General features: G+C 49.4%; 1 protein-coding gene across 2 annotated transcripts in view; it reads right to left on the reverse strand.

Moving 5' to 3' along the window:
* Window positions 1–18951, reverse strand: part of LOC145518582 (serpin B6-like) — a 32464-nt gene extending 13513 nt beyond the window's left edge. The window contains exon 1 of one of the 2 annotated variants that reach the window (XM_081523330.1): window positions 18831–18951. The gene's annotated coding sequence lies outside the window, so the exon portion shown is untranslated. Of the gene's footprint in view, window positions 1–3498; window positions 3546–18830 lie in introns of those variants that run through there. The other variant, XM_081523329.1, reaches the window with a different exon arrangement.
* Window positions 18952–19300: the final 349 nt, after the last annotated feature.

Below are 19300 nucleotides of genomic sequence, written 5' to 3' on the forward strand. Positions count from 1 at the left end.
AGATGTTTGCTCCATTTTCTGGAAGACACAGTTGACTTTCTCTTCCAATTTTTCTACTGCTTTTCTCCACCCTCAGCCATTCTATCCCTGATTGCTAAAGACTCCGTGCCCTCTGCTGTGCTGTCCTGCCCTCCGCTCCCGTTCCCTGGAGAATGTCAGTCACAGTCTGCTGGGGGTCTTCTGCTCCTTGAATCGTCTCTCTTCTCCTGGGGTTTTTGTTGCTGTGGTTGGTGGTTATAATATTTGGATCTCTCTCATACACAGGCTTTCCACAAATGCCTGACAATTCTGGGATGTTCGTTATATTAAGGAAAAAACACAAAACAAGGTGGGAAATTGTTTACATGGCAGGATGTGAGTGATCTAGCGGTGAGGAGTTTTGTTTTTTTAGCTAAGGAACCAGCAAATGGAGGATCCCCCTGGTCTGGCGGCAGTAAGGGTAGGGGCTGGGTGGTCCCACGGGATCTGTAATCCCCTCCTTTCAGTATGAAGCAGGGCAAAGGCTAATAGTATTTTGCCAAGAAAACACACTGGTCACAGCAAACACCCTCTTCCAACAACACAAGAGAAGACTCTACACATGCACATCACCAGATGGTCAACACCGAGATCAGATTGATTGTATTCTTTGCAGCCAAAGATGGAGAAGCTCTATTATACAGTCAGGAAAAACTAGACCGGGAGCTGACTGTGGCTCAGATCAGGAACTCGTTATTGCCAAATTCAGACTTAAATTGAAGAACGTAGGGAGACCACTAGATCGTTCAGTTATGACTTACGTCAAATCCTTTACGATTATACAGTGGAAGTGAGAAATGGATTCAAGGGACTTGATCTGATAGACAGAGTGCCTGAAGAACTATGGATGGAGGTTTCTGACACTGTACAGGAGACAGGGATCAAGACCATCCACAAGAAAAAGAAATGCAAAAAAGCAAAATGGCTGTCTGAGGAGGCCTTACAAATAACTGTGAATAGAAGAGAAGTGAAAAGCTGCACTGAATATGTCAGCAAATTTGGAAAACTCGGCTGTGGCCACAGGACAGGAGAAGGTCAGCTTTCATTCCAATCCCAAATAAAGGCAATGCCAAAGAATGCTCAAACTACCACACAATTGCACTCATCTCACACACTTGCCAATTAAGGCTCAAAATTCTTCAAGCCGGGCTTCAACAGTACCTGAATCGTGAACCTCTAGATGTTCAAGCTGGATTTAGAAAAGACAGAGGAACCAGAGATCAAACTGCCAACATCCATTGGATCATCAAAAAAGCAAGAGGCTTACAGGAAAACATCTATTTCTGTTTTATTGACTATGCCAAAGCCTTTGACTGTGTGGATTACAATAAACTGTGGAAAATTCTGAAAGAGATGGGAATACCGGACCACCTGACCTGCCTCTTGACAAATCCGTATGCATGTCAGGAAGCAACAGTTAGAACTGGACATGGAACAACACACTGGTTCCAAATAGGGAAAGGAGTACGTCAAGGCTGTATATTGTCACCCTGCTTATTTAACTTACAAGCAGAGTACATCATGAGAAACGCTGGGCTAGAAGAAGCACAAGCTGGAATCAAGATTGCTAGGAGAAATATCAATAACCTCAGATGTGCAGATGACACCACCATTATCGCAGAAAGTGAAGAGGAACTAAAAAGCCTCTTGATAAAAGGGAAAGAGGAGAGTGAAACAGTTGGCTTAAAGTTCAATATTCAGAAAACTAAGATCATGGCATCAGGTCCCATCAGGTCAATTCAGTTCAGTTGCTCAGTCATGTCCGACTCTTTGTGACCCATGAATCACAGCACGCCAGGCCTCCCTGTCCATCACCGACTCCCGGAGTTTACCCAAACCCATGTCCATCGAGTCGGTGATGCCATCCAACCGTCTCATCCTCTGTCGTCCCATTCTCCTCCTGCCCCCAATCCTTGTTCGGGTCTTTTCCAGTGAGTCAACTCTTCGCATGAGGTGGCCAAAATATTGGAGCTTCAGCTTCAACATCAGTCCTTCTGATGAACAACCAGGACTGATCTCCTTTAGGATGGACTGGTTGGATCTCCTTGCAGTTCAAGGGACTCTCAAGAGTCTTCTCCAATACCACAGTTCAAAAGCATCAATTCTTTGGCGCTCAGCTTTCTTCACTGTCCAACTCTCACATCCATACTTGACCACTGGAAAAACCATAGCCTTGACTAGACGGACCTTTGTTGGCAAAGTAATGTCTCTGCTTTTCCCATCACTTCATGGCAAATCGATGGGGAAACAGTGGAAACAGTGGCTGACTTTAGTTTTTTGGGTTCCAAAATCACTGCAGATGGTGACTGCAGCCATGAAATTAAAAGACACTTGCTCTGTGGAAGAAAAGTTATGATCAACCTACACAGCATATTAAAAAGCAAAGACATTACTTCGCCAACAAATGTCCTTCTAATCAATGCTATGGATTTTGCAGTAGACATGTATGGATATGAAAGTTGAACTATAAAGAAAGCTGAGCGCCAAAGAATTAATGCTTTTGAACTGTGGTGTTGGAGAAGACTCCTGAGAGTTCCTTGGACTGCAAGGAGATCCAGTCAGTCCTTTGTAAAGGAAATCAGTGCTGAATATACATTGGAAGGACTGATGCTGAAGCTGAAACTCCAATACTTTGGCCACCTGAAGAGAAGAGCTGACTCATTTGAAAAGACCCTGATGCTGGTAAAGATTGAAGGTGGGAGATGGGGACGACAGAGGATGCGATGGTTGGATGGCATCACCGACTCAATGGACATGAGTTTGGGTGGACTCTGGGAGTGGGTGATGGACAGGGAGGCCTGGTGGGCTGCAGTCCGTGGGGTTGCAAAGAGTCGGTCACGACTGCGCGACTGAACAACAACATGAGAGACAGGAGCTAAACACATGGTCACAAATCTACACACTGTTTCTGTGAGCAGAGTGAGACAATACTTTCATGTTTGAAAACCACTTCCTCGCTTATTACCTGGTTCCGCCTTTAACTGTGAAATAAATGTCCAAACACTGAGTACATTTACTAAGATCCTTCTGATTTGTCCTGAGCCCTGAATTTGAAGATAACCTGTCACATAATCATACTGACTTTCATGATCACTTTGTAGTAACATAAAAATCCTTACCAGTCAATCAAAAAAGATTAATGAACTCTTAATCCTAAAACAGAAAAAAAAACTGACCAAAGTTAAGCAGTTTATCATAAAGACATTGCAGATACCAAAGAAAAGTATAAACAATCTAGTGAGACTGTTACATTAAGGGACAGCTCTTTCCCATTCAGTGCACAGGCCAGTAAGAAGCATACACATTTCACAGGACCCCCGAGCCGGCGCTGGGGTCCGGGATCCACGCTCACAGCGTCGTGATGTCCGCCACAGGCACTGGGTCCAAAAGGAAACCCAGCCCGGCGCGTGCCCCCGCCCGGCCCGCCCGCCTTCAGCCTCACGCAAGCCGATCCCGCAGCCCCACTGCCCCCACACGTACCCAGAGTGGTAGGAGTGGGCTGGGCAGGGACTCCGGCTCAGGGGCCCAAATACCCTGGCCGGAGGGGCGGGGCGGGGCGGGCCGGAGGGCGGGGCCGAGCAGATGGGCGAACCGGCAGTGCTGGCGGGCGGGGCAACAGAACTGCACTTGGAACAACAGCATCTTCCTACCCTGGAAGCCCCACTAGGTAGCAGAGGAGGAAAACCCCAAGCTCTGTGTGTTGGAAGCTTATTGTACGGAGGACTCTCTCCGGTCACAAAGCAGGCGAGAGATAAAACGGAATTAAACATCCTCTTCCTCTTCTGTTGGTTCAGAGGGACGGGAAAGAGGTGGTGTCTTGGTGCAGCAGGTGGCGGCTCTGATGGGCACATAACCGGCCCGATGGGGACAGAAGGACGGAGCGAGTGATGCTGTGGGGCTTGGGATGGGCTCCCGGGGTGACAGAGGAGCCGGGCCTGAGGGCGGGGTGAGGTCCGGGGAGGCTGGAGGAGGAACCACCCAGGTGGAGTCACTGGTGGGAAAGGGCTCCCGGGAGGTACACTCAGGAGCGGGCAGAGGGTGTGGGCCGGGAGCGGCCACGGTGAGGCAGGCAGGGCTGGAAGGATTGGGCAGGGCTGGACTGGAAAGAACCTGCAGGCCATTCTGAGGAATTGGGGTTTTATCTGTCAGTCATGGGCTGTGGTGTTGGAAAAGACTCTTGAGAGTCCCTTGAACTGCAAAGCAATCAAACCAGACAATCCTAAAGGAAATCAGTCCTGAATAGTCACTGGAAGGACTGAGGCTGAAGCTGAAGCTCTAATACTTTAGTCACCTGATGGGAAGAACTGACTCCTTAGAAAAGACCCTGATGCTGGGAAAGATTGCAGGCAGGAGGAGAAGGGGACGACAGAGGATGCGATGGTTGGATGACTCAATGGACATGAGTCTGAGCAAGCTCTGGGAGATGATGATGGACGGGGAAGCCTGGCGTGCTGCAGTCCACGGGGTCCAGAGGGTCAGACACGACCGAGAGACTGAACAACAACCTGGGGAACCATTGTAAGATCAAACTGGGAGAGAAACCTGAGTCCTTCTCTCATCCGTTTCCCTGCCTCCCTCCTTCCCGTTTCCGTTCTGACTCCAGCACCGGCCCTCAGGATGGACTGGGTGCAGGGGCAGAGGCAGCAGGGGCCCTTAGGACTCGGCTCTGGGTACAGGGCACAGCCAGGCGGGCCTGAACCTGGGCAGTGCAGCAGTGACGGGGTGCTGCCCAGAGCTGACGAGAAGGTGGGCATCACAGGATGTGAGCACCAGGCGGACTGGGGGCAAGGGGCCAGGAAAGGAGTGGAGATGCAGGTGCCACTTACTAGTCTAACTCAGGTCACTGTACTCATCGTGATGTGATTAAGTGAAAGAGAGCCTCCTGGGGAGGGGGAGGGTCAGGGTCAAAGGTGCACTGCTGTGCTTAGCCCTCAGTCCTGCCTGACTCCTTTCGACCCCATGGACTGTAGCCCACCATGGATGGATAATCCGCCCTTAGGATTTTCATTTCCTGCTCCAGGGGAACTTCCTGACCCAGGGATCAAACCCGCATCTCCTGGCAAAGAGGACTCACGGTGCTTGAGGAGCATTCGGTGAAGGTGGCCAGGAGACAAGTAGGGACAGAGCAGGTTATGGGACGTAGGTGCTGGGAGCCACGTGTGGGCTTCACCGGCCCAGCTGTGCCTGTGTGTCAAAGAGTCCTAGCTGAGGACAGAAGCCGAGGCCACGCCAGAGTGAAAGTGAAAGTCGCTCAGTCGTGTCCGACTCTGCGACCCCATGGACTGTATGGTTCATGATGGAATTCTGCAGGGCAGAATGCTGGAGTGGGTAGCCTTTCCCCTCTGGAGGGGATCTTCCTGACCTAGGGATCGAACCTGGGTATCTGCCATCACAGGCTACTTCTTTACCGTCTGAGCCACCAGAGAAGCCCCAAAAAGATACATAGGGGACATGAAATCCTTCTAACAATCAATTAAAACTCAAAAGATTTTGAAATGTTATCTTTTTCAACTAAATCTTCCCTATGTGATTATTTTTAAGAAAGTAGCATTGTATCTGAAAAATATTTCCCTGTCTGGTTGAATCTGAAGGATCCTGCCAAAAAAAAGAAAAACAAGGCCCCTAGAATCAAGCATTTTCAGAAGTTTTCCCACACTGTCCAGGAGGGAGAAGGTTTCCGTATTTTTCAAAGTCTTTATTTGACGACCTGACTCTCAGCTCTAGAGAAGAAGCAGAGTTGGTTTCCGGCCAGCGCACCCCGACAGGCCTGGGGAACCCGTCAGAGCACCATCTCCCACCACCAACATGCTCAGTCCCTCTTGGCCTCCTAACTCTCAGTCCAGTGAGTCCTGTATGGGTATTGTTAGCAAAAGACGGCGCCTGCAGCTCTGCCTGCGGGCACTCAGAGGCCAATTCTCAGCAGCCTACAAAGAGCAATGCTGAGCATGGCCCTGTTCTGCAAAGGTTTCCGGAACTTGAAGGCCTTTCTCCCTCTAAACCTGTTTCCTCCATGACTGCCACATCCTTCCGTAAGGAAGATTGTCAACTCAAAATAGCAGGACCAGCTTGGACCTAAAGAGACACTTAAGCAATTCGAATGATAGGGGTGAAGCTTCCCTGACTCAGAACTGAGGCCACAGCAGTGTAATTCAGACGACGGCAAGAGGTCCTGCTGGGGGTTTGGGGGCGTGGAGCGGGTGTCGCTGACCCGCCCAGGAACCAGGGGAAGGAAGGACAGCACGTGGTGGGTTCCGGCGTGAAAGGGGGCTGAGGATGGGTCCAGCTAGCATTTCTCCAAGGCCGCACCGCTGACATATGGGGTCAGATGACCATTCCTGATGTGGCTGCCTCTGCACCTTCCACTAGAGGCCAGCTGCGCCTCCCTCCATGATGACAACAAAAATACCTCCAGGGGTGCTACTTGTCTTCAAGGGGGGACAATGCCCACCGCTGAACATGGTGTCACAGACTCATTGAGGCCAGGAGGGCATAAATCAGGATAATAGAGGGAGACAGAAAAAAATCTCTTTGGGACTGAATCTAACCTGGCCTGGGGAATACAGAAAAGAACAGATATAGAAATAAAAGTGAAAATGGTTTACCAGCAATTTCATAGAATTTTCCAGACCCAGCAGAGACTTTGTCACAATGAGAGTTTAGGTGATTCCTGTACCCCTCCCCCACCCCCAACCCCACCCCAGCCAGAGATTACCTGCTCCATGAGCAGAACCAGGACCCTGGGGAACCCCAGTTGGGATCCCTGCATGCATCTCAGACGAACATGCACACACCCTGACACTAATTGCTGTTGTTAATTATATTACATATGAATTACATACAAGATACTGATCGCATGTTAATGTTGTGCATACGGCGAGGTTCCAGGACACATTCACCCTGAGTTTGTGGTGACCGGTTATTGGAAACCAAGACACCTGTTTACTCACAAGCAGCCAGTCCTAGCTGCCCGGGCCCAGAACCAGTTACTGGGCAACAGACCCCTGTGGACTAGAGCCCCTTTCCGTGGGCACCAGCTGCCAGCGCGGCTCTGAGCCGGAACCACGCACACTCAGCTCTCTGAGCCTCAGAGCTGCACTCCGGGGGCAGGGCAGGTGTGACCCAGCTCTACCCAGGGGAGGCCTGGCTGAGGAATCAGGTGAGTCTGAGCCAAGAACCGCAGAGCCCCCGATGCTGCTGGCTCGCCTCCAGGTTGCTGTCTGCACGAGCATCCTGAACAGAGTTCCGCAGATACAGAGTTCAGTTCTCCGCAGAGAAAAGCCACATTTAAATCCCCAAGTCCTGTGGTGGTTGGCCAGAAGTTTTACCTCCTTTTTCCGTTTGAAGGATTCCTTAACAGAAGAAACCCCTTGTTCAGTTCAGTTCAGCCGCTCAGTCATGTCCAACTCTTTGTGACCCCATGGACTGCAGCACGCCAGGCCTCCCTGTCCATCACCAATGACCAGAGCCTGCTCAAATTCATGTTCATAGAGTCAGTGATGCCACCACCCAACCATCTGACATGGACCGAATGCCATGATCTTAGGTTTCTGAATGTTGAGCTATAAGCCAACTTTTTCACTCTCCTCTTGATTGACAGATAAAACCCCAGTTCCTCAGAATGGCCTGCAGGTTCTTTCCAGTCCAGCCCTGCCCAATCCTTCCAGCCCTGCCTGCCTCACCGTGGCCGCTCCCGGCTCACACCCTCTGCCCGCTCCTGAGTGTACCTCCCGGGAGCCCTTTCCCACCAGTGACTCTGCCTGGGTGGTTCCTCCTCCAGCCCCCACGGACCTCACCCCGCCCTCAGGCCCGGCTCCTCTCTCACCCCGGGAGCCCATCCCAAGCCCCACAGCATCACTCGCTCCGTCCTTCTGTCCCCATCGGGCCGGTTATGTGCCCATCAGAGCCGCCACCTGCTGCACCAAGACACCACCTCTTTCCCGTCCCTCTGAACCGACAGAAGAGGAAGAGCATGTTTGATTCCGTTTTATCTCTCGCCTGCTTTGTGACCGGAGAGAGTCCTCCGTACAATAAGCTTCCAACACATAGAGCTTGGGGTTTTCCACCTCTGTTACCTAGTGTGGCTTCGAGGGTAGGAAGATGCTGTGGACTAAAATGATGCACAACCTGAGAGTTGTGATTAAGTTTTATTTGGGGCAAAATGAGGACTTAAGCGGCATGGTGCTGGGGGGACTTTGAGGAGATACCCCACGTCCAAGGGCAAAGAAACCCCAGAAAGACAGTAGGAGGGACGAATTTGGATTTAGAATCAAACCCCATTCCAGCCAAAAAAGCTCAGAGGGCTCAAACAAACCTTGTGCGCACCAGGACCCAGGGACCACACAGAAACTGAGACAGATTTGTGTTTAGGTGTCTCCTGCAGAGGTTCAGTTCAGTTCAGTTCAGTTCGGTCACTCAGTCGTGTCCGACTCTTTGTGACTTCATGGACTGCAGCACACCAGGCCTCCCTGTCCATCACCAACTCCCGGAGTTTACCCAAACTCATGTCTGTTGAGTCGGTGATGCCATCTAACTATCTTATCCTTTGTCGTCCCCTTCTCTTCCTGCGTGCAATCTTTCCCCAAATCGGGGTCTTTTCAAATGAGTCAGCTCTTCGCATCTGGTGGTGAAAATACTGGAGTTTCAGCTTTAATATCAGTGCTTCCAATGAACACCCAGGACCGATTTCCCTTAGGATGGACCGGTTGGATCTCCTTGCAGTCCAAGGGACTCTCAAGAGTCTTGAGAGTTCAAAAGCATCAATTCTTCTGTGCTCAGCCCTCTTTATAGTCCAATTCTCACATCCATATATGACCACTGGAAAAATCATAGCCTTGACTAGATGGACCCTTTTAGACAAACTAATGTCTCTGCTTTTTAATATGCTGTCTAGTTTGGTCATAACTTTACTTCCAAGGAGTAAGCGTCTTTTAATTTCATGGCTGCCATCACCATCTGCAGTGATTTTGGAGCCCCAAAAAATAAAGTCTGTCATTGTTTCCCCATCTATTTGCCATGAAGTGATGGGTCCGGATGCTATGATCTTAGTTTTCTGAATGTTGAGCTTTAAGCCAACTGTTTCACTCTCCTCTTTCACTTTCATCAGGAGGCTCTTTAGTTGTTCTTCACTTTCTGCCGTAAGGGTAGTGTCATCTGCATATCTGAGGTTATTGATATTTCTCCCGGCAATCTTGATTCCAGCTTGTGTTTCTTCCAGCCCAGCGTTTCTCATGATGTACTCTGCATATAAGTTAAATAAGCGGGGTGACAAATACAGCCTTGACGGACTCCTTTTCCTATCTGGAACCGGTCTGTTCTCCTATGTCCAGTTCTAACTGTTGCTTCCTGACATGCATACAGGTTTTTCAAGAGGCAGGTCAGGTGATCTGGCATTCCCATCTCTTTCAGAATTTTCCAGTTTATTGTGATTCACACACTCAATGGCTTTGGCATAGTCAATAAAGCAGAAATAGATGTTTTTCTGTAACTCTCTTGCTTTTCAAATGATCCAGCGAATGTTGGCAATTTGATCTCTGGTTCTTCTGTCTTTTCGAAACCAGCTTGAACGTCTGGAAGTTCACAGTTCACGTATTGCTGAAGCCTGGCTTGGAGAATTTTGAGCATTACTTTACTAGCATGTGAAATGAGTGCAATTGTGCTGTAGTTTGAACATTCTTTGGCATTGCCTTTCTTTGGGATTGCAATGAAAGCTGACTTTTTCCAGTCCTGGGGCCACTGCTGAGTTTTCCAAATTTGCTGGCATATTGAGTGCAGCACTTGCACAGCATCATCTTTAGGATTTGAAATAGGTCAACTGGAATTCCATCACCTACACTAGCTTTGTTTGTAGTGATACTTCCTAAGGCACACTTGACTTCACATTCCAGGATGTCTGGCTCTAGGTGAGTGATCACACCATTGTGATTATCTGGGTCGTGAAGATCCTTTTTGTACAGTTCTTCTTGTATTCTTGCCACCTCTTCTTAATATCTTCTGCTTCTGTGAGGTCCCTACCATTTCTGTCCTTTATTGAGCCCATCTTTGCATGAAATGTTCCCTTGGTAGCTCTAATTTTCTTGAAGAGATCTCTAATCTTTCCCATTCTATTGTTTTCCTCTATTTCTTTGCACTGATCACTGAGGAAGGCTTTCTTATCTCTCCTTGCTATGCCTTAGAACTCTGCATTCAAATGGGTACATATTTCCTTTTCTCCTTTGCTTTTCACTTCTCTTCTTTTCACAGCTATTTATAAGGCCTCCTCAGACAGCCATTTTGCTTTTTTGCATTTCTTTTTCTTGAGGATGGTCTTGATCCCTTTCTCCTGTACAATGTCATGAACCTATGTCCATAGTTCATCAGGAACTCTATCAGATCTAGTCCCTTAAATTGACTGGAATGGGTGAATTTAACTCAGAGGACCATTATATCTACTACTGTGGGCAGGAATCCCTTAGAAGAAATGGAGTAGCCATCATGGTCAACAAAAGAGTCTGAAATGCAGTACTTGGATGCAATCTCAAAAATGACAGAATGATCTCTGTCTTTTTCCAAGGCAAACCATTCAATATCACAGTAACCCAAGTCTAGGCCCTGACCAATAATGCTGAAGAAGCTGAAGTTCAATGGTTCTATGAAGACCTACAATATATTCTAGAACTAACACCCAAAAAAGATGTCCTTTTCATTATAGGGGACTAGAATGCAAAAGTAGGAAGTCAAGAAACACCTGGAGTAACAGGCAAATTTGGCCTTGGAGTACAGAATGAAGCAGGGCAAAGACTAATAGAGTTTTGCCAAGAGAATGCACTGGGAATAGCAAACACCCTCTTCCAACAACACAAGAGAAGACTCTACACATGGACGTCACCAGATGGCCAATACCAAAATCGGATTGATTATATTCTTTGCAGCCAAAGATGGAGAAGCTCTATACAGTCAGCAAAAACAAGACCAGGAGCTGACTGCGGCTCAGATCATGAACCCTTTATTGCCAAATTCAGACTTAAATTGAAGACAGTAGGGAAAACCATTCAGACGTGACCTATATCAAATCCCTTACAATTATACAGTGGAAGTGAGAAATAGATTCAAGAGACTAAATCTGATAGACAGAGTGCCTGAAGAACTATGGACGGAAGTTTCTGACACTGTACAGGAGACAGGCATCAAGACTATCCCCAAGAAAAAGAAATGCAAGAAAGCAAAATGGCTGTCTGAGGAGGCCTTATGAATAACTGTGAATAGAAGAGAAGTGAAAAGCAAAGGAGAAAAGAAAAGATGTATCCATTTGAATGCAGTGTTCCAAAGAATAGCAAGTAGAGATAAGAAAGCCTTCCTCAGTGATCAATGAAAAGAAATAGAGGAAAACAATAGAACAGGAAAGACTAGCGATCTCTTCAAGAAAATTAGAGGTACCAAGGGAACATTTCATGCAAAGATGGGCTCGATAAAGGACAGAAATGGTATGGACCTAACAGAAGCAGAAGATATTAAGAGGTGGCAAGAATACACAGAAGAACTATACAAAAAAGATCTTCACGACCCAGATAATCACGATGGTGTGATCACTCACCTAGAGCCAGACATCCTGGAATGTGAAGTCAAGTGGGCCTAAGGAAGCATCAGTATGAACAAAGCTAGTGTAGGTGATGGAATTCCAGTTGAGCTATTTCAAATTTTAAAATATGATGCTGTGAAAGTGCTGCACTCAACATGCCAGCAAATTTGGAAAACTCAGCAGTGGCCACAGGACTGGAAAAAGTCAGCTTTCATTGCAATCCCAAAGAAAGGCAATGCCAAAGAATGTTCAAACCACTGCACAACTGCACTCATCTCATATGCTAGCAAAGTAATGCTCAAAATTCTCCAAGCCAGGCTTCAGCAATACGTGAACCATGAACTTCCAGATGTTCAAGCTGGTTTTAGAAAAGGCAAAGGAACCAGAGATCAAATTGCCAACATCCATTGGATCATTGAAAAAGCAAGAGAGTTCCAGAAAAACATCTATTATGCTTTATTGACTATTCCAAAGCCATTGACTATGTGGTTCGCAATAAAGTGTGGAAAATTCTGAAAGAGATGGGAATACCAGACCACCTGACCTGCTCTTGAGAAACCTGTATGCATGTCAGGAAGCAACAGTTAGAACTGGACATGGAACAACAGACTGGTTCCAAACAGGGAAAGGAGTATGTCAAGGCTGTATATTGTCACCCTGCTTATTTAACTTATATGCAGAGTACATCATGAGAAACACTGGGCTGGATGAAGCACAGGCTGGAATCAAGAGTGCCAGGAGAAAAATCAATAACCTCAGATATGCAGATGATACCACCCTTATGGCAGAAAGTGAAGAAGAACTAAAGAGCCTCTTGATGAGAGTGAAAGAAGAGAGTGAAACAGTTGGCTTAAAGCTCAGCATTCAGAAAACTAAGATCATGGCATCTGGTCCCATCACTTCATGGCAGATAGATGGGGAAACAGTGGAAACAGTGGTTGACTTTATTTTGGGGGGCTCCAAAATCACTGCAGATGGTGACGGCAGCCATGAAATTAAAAGACGCTTACTCCTTGCAAGAAAAGTTATGACCAACATAAACAGCATATTCAAAAGAAGAGACATTGCTTTGCCCACAAAGGTCCATCTAGTCAAAGCCATGGTTTTTCCTGTACTCTTGCATGGATGTGAGAGTTGGACTATAAAGAAAGCTGAGCGCTGAAGAATTGATGCTTTTGAACTGTGGTGTTGGAGAAGACTCTTGAGAGTCCCTTGGACTGCAAGGAGATCCAACGAATCCATCCTAAAGGAAATCAGTCCTGAATGGTCATTGAAAGGACTGATGTTGGAGCTGAAACTCCAATACTTTGGCCACCTGATGTGAAGGCTTGACTTATTGGAAAGACCCTGATACTGGCAAAGATTGAAGGCGGGAGGAGAAGGGGATGACAGAGGATGAGATGGTTAGATGGCATCACCGACTCAATGGACATGAGTTTGAGTAAACTCCGGGAGTTGGTGATGGACAGGGAGGCCTGGTTTCCTGCAGACTATGAGGTTGCAAAGAGTCGGACACAACTGAGAGACTGAACTGACTGAGAAGTGAATCCTGGGAGACAGCACCTCAGATAGCTCTGAGAAATTGCTCCAAATAGTGGGGAACATTAATATATTCGATTTTGGTGAATGGGGGAGTTCAGTGCAGTCACGCACTTATGAGAGGTTTTCTGCTGCTCACAAAGAGCCGATGCTCCCAGGAAGGGGTTTCGTGCTTTTCTAGATGTGATAAAATGCAAGGGTTGGGATCATGAAATCAGTTCCTGAAAACCCCTATCCAAAGACCTGTTCCACCAGCTTCCCTGGAGCACAGAGTGCCTCCTTCCTCACCCTGAATTCCCCACAGAGGGTACTGAAGGTTGGCAGCTGCAGCAGCACAGGCTTCAATCACGCTAAACCGCCAGGCTCCTCTGCCCACGGGATTCTGCAGGCAAGAATACTGGAGTGGGTTGCCATTTCCTTCTCTAGGGGATCTACTTGACTCAGGGGTCGAACCAGGTCTCCTGCATTGCAGGCAGATGCTTTACCATCTGAGTCACTGGGGTTAACTAAAGTGAAAGTCCCTCAGTCGTGTCTGACTCTTCGCAACCCCATGGATGGATACTTTACTGTGTGAGCCACCAGGGAAAGACCTCAGCAAGCACCAGTTTGTAGCTGACAATCCTGTAGGTCCAAGCATCTGAATGTGAAAGGGGGTTTCTCGTTTGGGAAAAAAAAAAAGGAAGTCCCTTTTTCTCAGTTTACAAAACTGTGGGGTAGAATGCCATCTCCTGGAGGACAGCAGAGCCTGGCTGTGTCTCTCTGTCTTCCCCTCGTAGTCAGTTATCTTAACTGTGACCATGGACGCAGTAGATTCATGCTGGATTTTCCTAAGAATTCCAGCAGGGACACAGAAAGGTCAACATCAGGCGTGTATTGAAGGACCCTGGGTTTACCCTGCTTGCGGGTCATGATCGCACTTAGGGAAGGAGAGCCACTGGGGTGAGGAGTCTTGTCTAGCACGTGGTCCCTAAGCATCTAGAAGAAGAGCTGGGTGATCACCCGGAGAAACATGTTCTGGTGTCAGTGCCCAAACCTCTGCTAGTTGGAAAGAAGGCAGATTGTTTGCCCCAGTCCCCAAAAGCGCTCAAGGAAGCTGAGGTCTTTGCAGTAAATCTAGGAGCAGGGAGCATGGTGGGAGAGGGTTGTCCTGCTCGCGTGGAGCTCAGGGTCCTTCCCAAACTGTCCTGAAAGAGAAGACATGGAGGAGCCTGGGGTCTGAATCTGTGTAGCGCTTTTGAACTGTGGTGCTGGAGAAGACTCTTCAGAGTCCCTTGGACAGCAAGGAGATCAAACCAGTCCATCCTAAAGGAAATCAACCCTGAATATTCACGGGAAGGACTGATGCTGAAGCTGAAGTTCCAATACTCAGGCCACCTGATGCGAAGAGCTGACTCATTGGAAAGACCCTGATGCTGGGAAAGATTGCAGGCAGGAGGAGAAGGGAACGACAGAGGATGAGATGGTTGGACAGCATCACTGACTCAATGGTTATGAGCTTGAGTAAACTCTGGGAGATAGCGGCGGACAGGGAAGTCTGGTGTGCTGGAGGCCATGGAGTCGCAGAGTCAGATACAACTTAGCGACTGAACAACAAGTGCCCCAAAGAGGGTGCAGTCTCATCAATTTTCCCTCTTTGGGCAGAGTCTGATTTTAACCTGCTTCTTTGATGACCTGTCGCTTCCCAGGTGCACACTGGTAAAAAGTCCACCTGCTTTCTAGGAAAAGCAGGAGATATGGATTCGATCCCTGAGTTGGGAAGACCCCCTGGAGAAGGAAGTGGCAACCCACTCCAATATTCTTGCCTGGGAAATCCCACAGATAGAGGAGCCTGGCGGGCTACAGTCCCTGTCCTTGGGGTTGCAAATGGTTGGATAAGAGTAAGTGATTGAGCGCGCACACACACTGGAAAAAGGCAAGGTTACAGGCGTTCTGTCCATATGAGGGATCCAGCTCTTGTGTCCACGGCCTCATAATGTGCTGTCTGCTGCCCACCTGGTCTGTGTCTTTCAGAAGGACCAGGACTTGAGCACCTGTCACAACTGAATCTCTGGGCATGGCTGCTGCAGTTTCTCTGGAAGTATTGCTAGGCCATCAGATCTGAAAAGCTTGTAAATACTGTGGGTTGCTAACCAGATATGCTCTGTGTCATCTGGATTACTTCTGTTGTTTGTGGGAAACATCCCAGAGTTCACTGTCTCTAAGGAAGCCAGACAGATATAGGTGGCTTCTTGGGACTTATTTCCTGGAAATTATTTCACATCCTCCGTTGGAGGCCAGAAGTTCTACCCCTGGACTGGTCTCGAGCTTTGTGTTACAGATGTTTGGTAAACGTCGGTTTAATTAGCGTGAATCAGTAAGCAATTGACATAATCATGGATGGTCTCACCCATTAGAGTTAAGTCTTTTTTTTTTGTTGTGCATCTAAGCCCCCAGTGGACTGTTTAGAGACAGCCTTTCTTGGCTTCTTCACTACGATCTGATTTTTAAAAGACACGGCTAAATCAATCCGCATGCATCTCCACAACGGACATCAGGCAGATATTCTCTAGCATTTTATGGGTAGTCAGTTCAGGCAATGCTGGAAAATGCACTTGGAAACAATCTTATTAATGGTGCAGACTTCAGGGTAGAACCTGCGGTGAGGAGGTGAGCACCCTCTCCTGTGCTGGAGCTGAAGCGTCAGCAGGACAGAGTGCCCTGACCCGGGGGACGCTCAGCGGCTGCTCTGCAGTCTGGTCCCGAGTGAGTTGCTGTGTGTGTCAGAACTGACTTGTGTTAAGTGACCCGGATACGGGTTGCGATGTGCTTTCTAAATGTATTTTTGCCAATATATTATTTCCAACATTTGAAAGAAGGATTATTTTCAAAAAAAAAGCACAGTGAATGAAAACACTGACTTGTAACAATCCCAAATGCACAAATGACATAAGCTGTGTTTGGAACCCACGATCAGGCTCCTTTGTGCATGGTTCCAAATCAGTGGCTGGAAGTTCAGGCTGCTTGGTCCGTGCCTGCCTACCACGCTGTGTTTACTTGTATTTTTCACAGAGTGCTGAGTCCTTTGAAATGGAAATAGGACAAACCAGCCCCCTATCTGGGGACAAGTGGGGAAAGAAAATGTCCTTTTATTTCCGAGTCAGGATCAGATGTTCTGTCAGGGGACCGATTGGGTGGGGTCACAAAGACAAACTTTGTTGACATCATTTCTACATTTGAAGTGAATTCTCTAAACATGAGACACCAATTGTTTTGCTGCAAGCTTTACTTTCCTTTTAGGTTCAAAGGATTCATTAACAAAAGAAACTACTTCTTATACACAATAAACAATTTCAATATTTAATAGATGATCATCTGGTTTGATTTCAATGTGCAGTCATTAAAAGAAGAGAAACAGAAACACTAGAGAGAATTAACAGTGTATCCATCGCCAAACTGGGCCGACAGCCTATATCCAGGCTTGAACAGTCCTGTGTATGCGCGGTAAGTTGTTTCCGTGGTGTCCGAGTCTTTGCAATTGTGTCAGGCTCCTCTGTCCATGGGATTCTTCAGGCAAGAACACTGGAGTGGGTTTCCATACCCTTCAGGGGATCTTCCCAAGTCAGGGACTGAACCTTCATCTCTTACATCTCCTGCATTGGCAGGTAGGTTCTTTAGCACTAGTGCCCCCTGGGAAGCCCTGACCAGCACTGGGAAGTCCCGAATAACAGCCGTCTGGAGTCCCAGTTGTGAAAAGGTCCCTGGCTGAGCATCCACCCCATGGGTGAGACTTCAAATTGCAGTTTTCACGGCTCCTGCTTATAATCAAAAGCCACAAACTGATATCATCAGTTTGCACACAAAAATACAACTCTGGTTTAACTTTTGCAATGCTGTTTGCTTCACCTTGCAAGTCATAAGATGCTTTAGAAGCCGGGGCTGGCCAGGGGCTGGCTAAGGCCATCAAGCAAGGAAGGGGAAGTCCCTTCCTGTGACCAATTGCAGGTGTTCTTGCAGGGTCCTTGGAGTGTCTGCGGTTTGGCCCAGTTCAAAAATTCCTGATTCCACCTGGTAAGGCCGAGGCCTAAGTCCATCTCCTTGATGGACTTTCAGCTCTGTTTAAAACCCCTTGTCACAGTGACTCAATTTTATTTCTCATTTTACAACATGTTGCTTATTTCTGCACAAAGATAAGCTGGAAGGATAGAGCCAAGTGAATAAACCTCGGGTGAAAAGGGCTGGAGAAATTAAGGGTAGAAGTGAGATATTTGAGGCTCCCTCAGGTGGGCTGCCGTCTATGGGGTCGCACAGAGTCGGACATGACTGAAGCGACTTAGCAGCAGCAGCAGCAGCAATGTTTACTGCTCCAAAAATAAAACTAAGGCACTCACACCAGGGGTCTGCTGCTGGCATCTAGTGGGTAGAGGGGCAAGGCCAGCCCTCCCACAACAATGAATTATCTGGCCAGAGGTCAGTACTGCCCCGGAAGGGGTTAGAGCAGGACGAAGGCCCTGGAAGGGGTTAGAGCAGGACGAAAGCCCCGGAGAAAGAGACGTCTAATCTGAGACCCGGAAGGACTCCAGGAAGGGGTTAGAGCAGGATGAAGGCCCTGGAGAAAGAGGCTTCTAATCTGAGACCCGGAAGGAAGGTCTACAAGATGAGGAGAAGGAGCTGAGGTCAGAGGAAAGCCTTGACTGAGCTATTTCACTGCTGCTGCTGCTGCTGCTGCTAAGTCGCATCAGTCGTGTCCAACTCTGTGCGACCCCAGAGATGGCAGCCCACCAGGCTCTGCCGTCCCTGGGATTCTCCAGGCAAGAACACTGGAGTGGGTTGCCATTTCCTTCTCCAATGCTTGAAAGTGAAAAGTGAAAGTGAAGTTGCTCATTCGTGTCTGACTCTTCGAGACCCCATGGACTGCAGCTTACCAGGCTCCTCCGTCCATGGGATTTTCCAGGCAAGAGTACTGGAACGGTCACTGTTGACAGCCCCTGGCTTAGGCTTTAGGGCGGAGAAGGCACTAAGCTATCTAAAGGTGAAAGTCACTCAGTCCTGTCCAACTCTTGCGACCCCATGTACTATTGCCCAGGCTCCTCTGTCCGGGTGATTCTCCAGGCAAGAATACTGGCGTGGGCTGCCATTCCCTCCTCCAAGGGATCTTCCCAACCCAGGGATTGAACCCCTGTCCCTTAGGTCTGCCTGCATCAGTCAGGCGGGTTCTTTATCACCAGCACCACCGGGGAAAGGTCACCAGTGAGCCTTTAGAGAAGTCTAGTGAAAGTCGCTCAGTCGTGTCCGACTCTTTGCAACCCCATGGCCTGTAACCCCCCAGGATCCTCTGTCCATGGGATTCTCCAGGCAAGAATACTGGAGTGGGCTGCCTTTTCCTTCTCCAGCGGGTCTTCCCCACCCAGGGATTGAACCTGGGTCTTCTATGGTGCGGGCGGATTCTTTACTGTCTGAGCCACCAGGGACGCCCCCAGCTCTCCGAGGTTTCCGAAACTGAACCTGTCATGTTTCAGAACAGGCTGGCATTTTCCCCACTGCGGTCACCCCGCGCCCTGTCCGCCCTCCAAGGCTGCGCCGAGCAGGCAGGCCAGGGTCCCAACATACTCGGTTCACACGCGCCTCGGCGCACCGGGAGGAGCGCACCTGGCTCCGCACAGAGACTCAAGCCCGGGTGCCCGGGCGGGGCCCCTCCGGAGCAGGTCTCAGCCCGTGCGCCCCGCGAAGACCCCGGGCTCACCCGCTGAAGGCCTCCGGAGGGCCGGGCCTTCGCTCCACCCGAGCCTGCGGCCCCGGGTAGCGGTCACCGCACTGGGGGCCGGTTCGGACCCGCGGCGCTCCTGGCGCCCGGCCCACCCCTCCCGCCCGGCCCCGCCCACCCCTCCCGCCCGGCCCCGCCCACCCCTCCCGCCCGGCCCCGCCCACCCCTCCCGCCCGGCCCCGCCCACCCCTCCCGCCCGGCCCCGCCCACCCCTCCCGCCCGGCCCCGCCCACCCCCCCGGCCCCGCCCCTCCCTCCCGCCCGCCCGCCCCTCCCTCCCGCCCGCCCCGCCCGCTCGGCCCCGCCCTCCGGCCCGGCCCCGCCCGCCCCTCCCGCTCGGCCCCGCCCCCCGGCCCGGCCCGGCCCTCCCCTCCCGCTCGGCCCCGCCCTCCTGCCCGGCCCGGCCCTCCCCTCCCGCTCGGCCCCGCCCCTCCTGCTCGGCCCCGCCCG

The sequence above is a fragment of the Giraffa tippelskirchi genome, chromosome 8 (genome assembly GCF_054371585.1).
Source record: "Giraffa tippelskirchi isolate mGirTip1 chromosome 8, T2T-mGirTip1v1.2.pri, whole genome shotgun sequence".
Taxonomy (NCBI): Eukaryota; Metazoa; Chordata; class Mammalia; order Artiodactyla; family Giraffidae; genus Giraffa; species Giraffa tippelskirchi.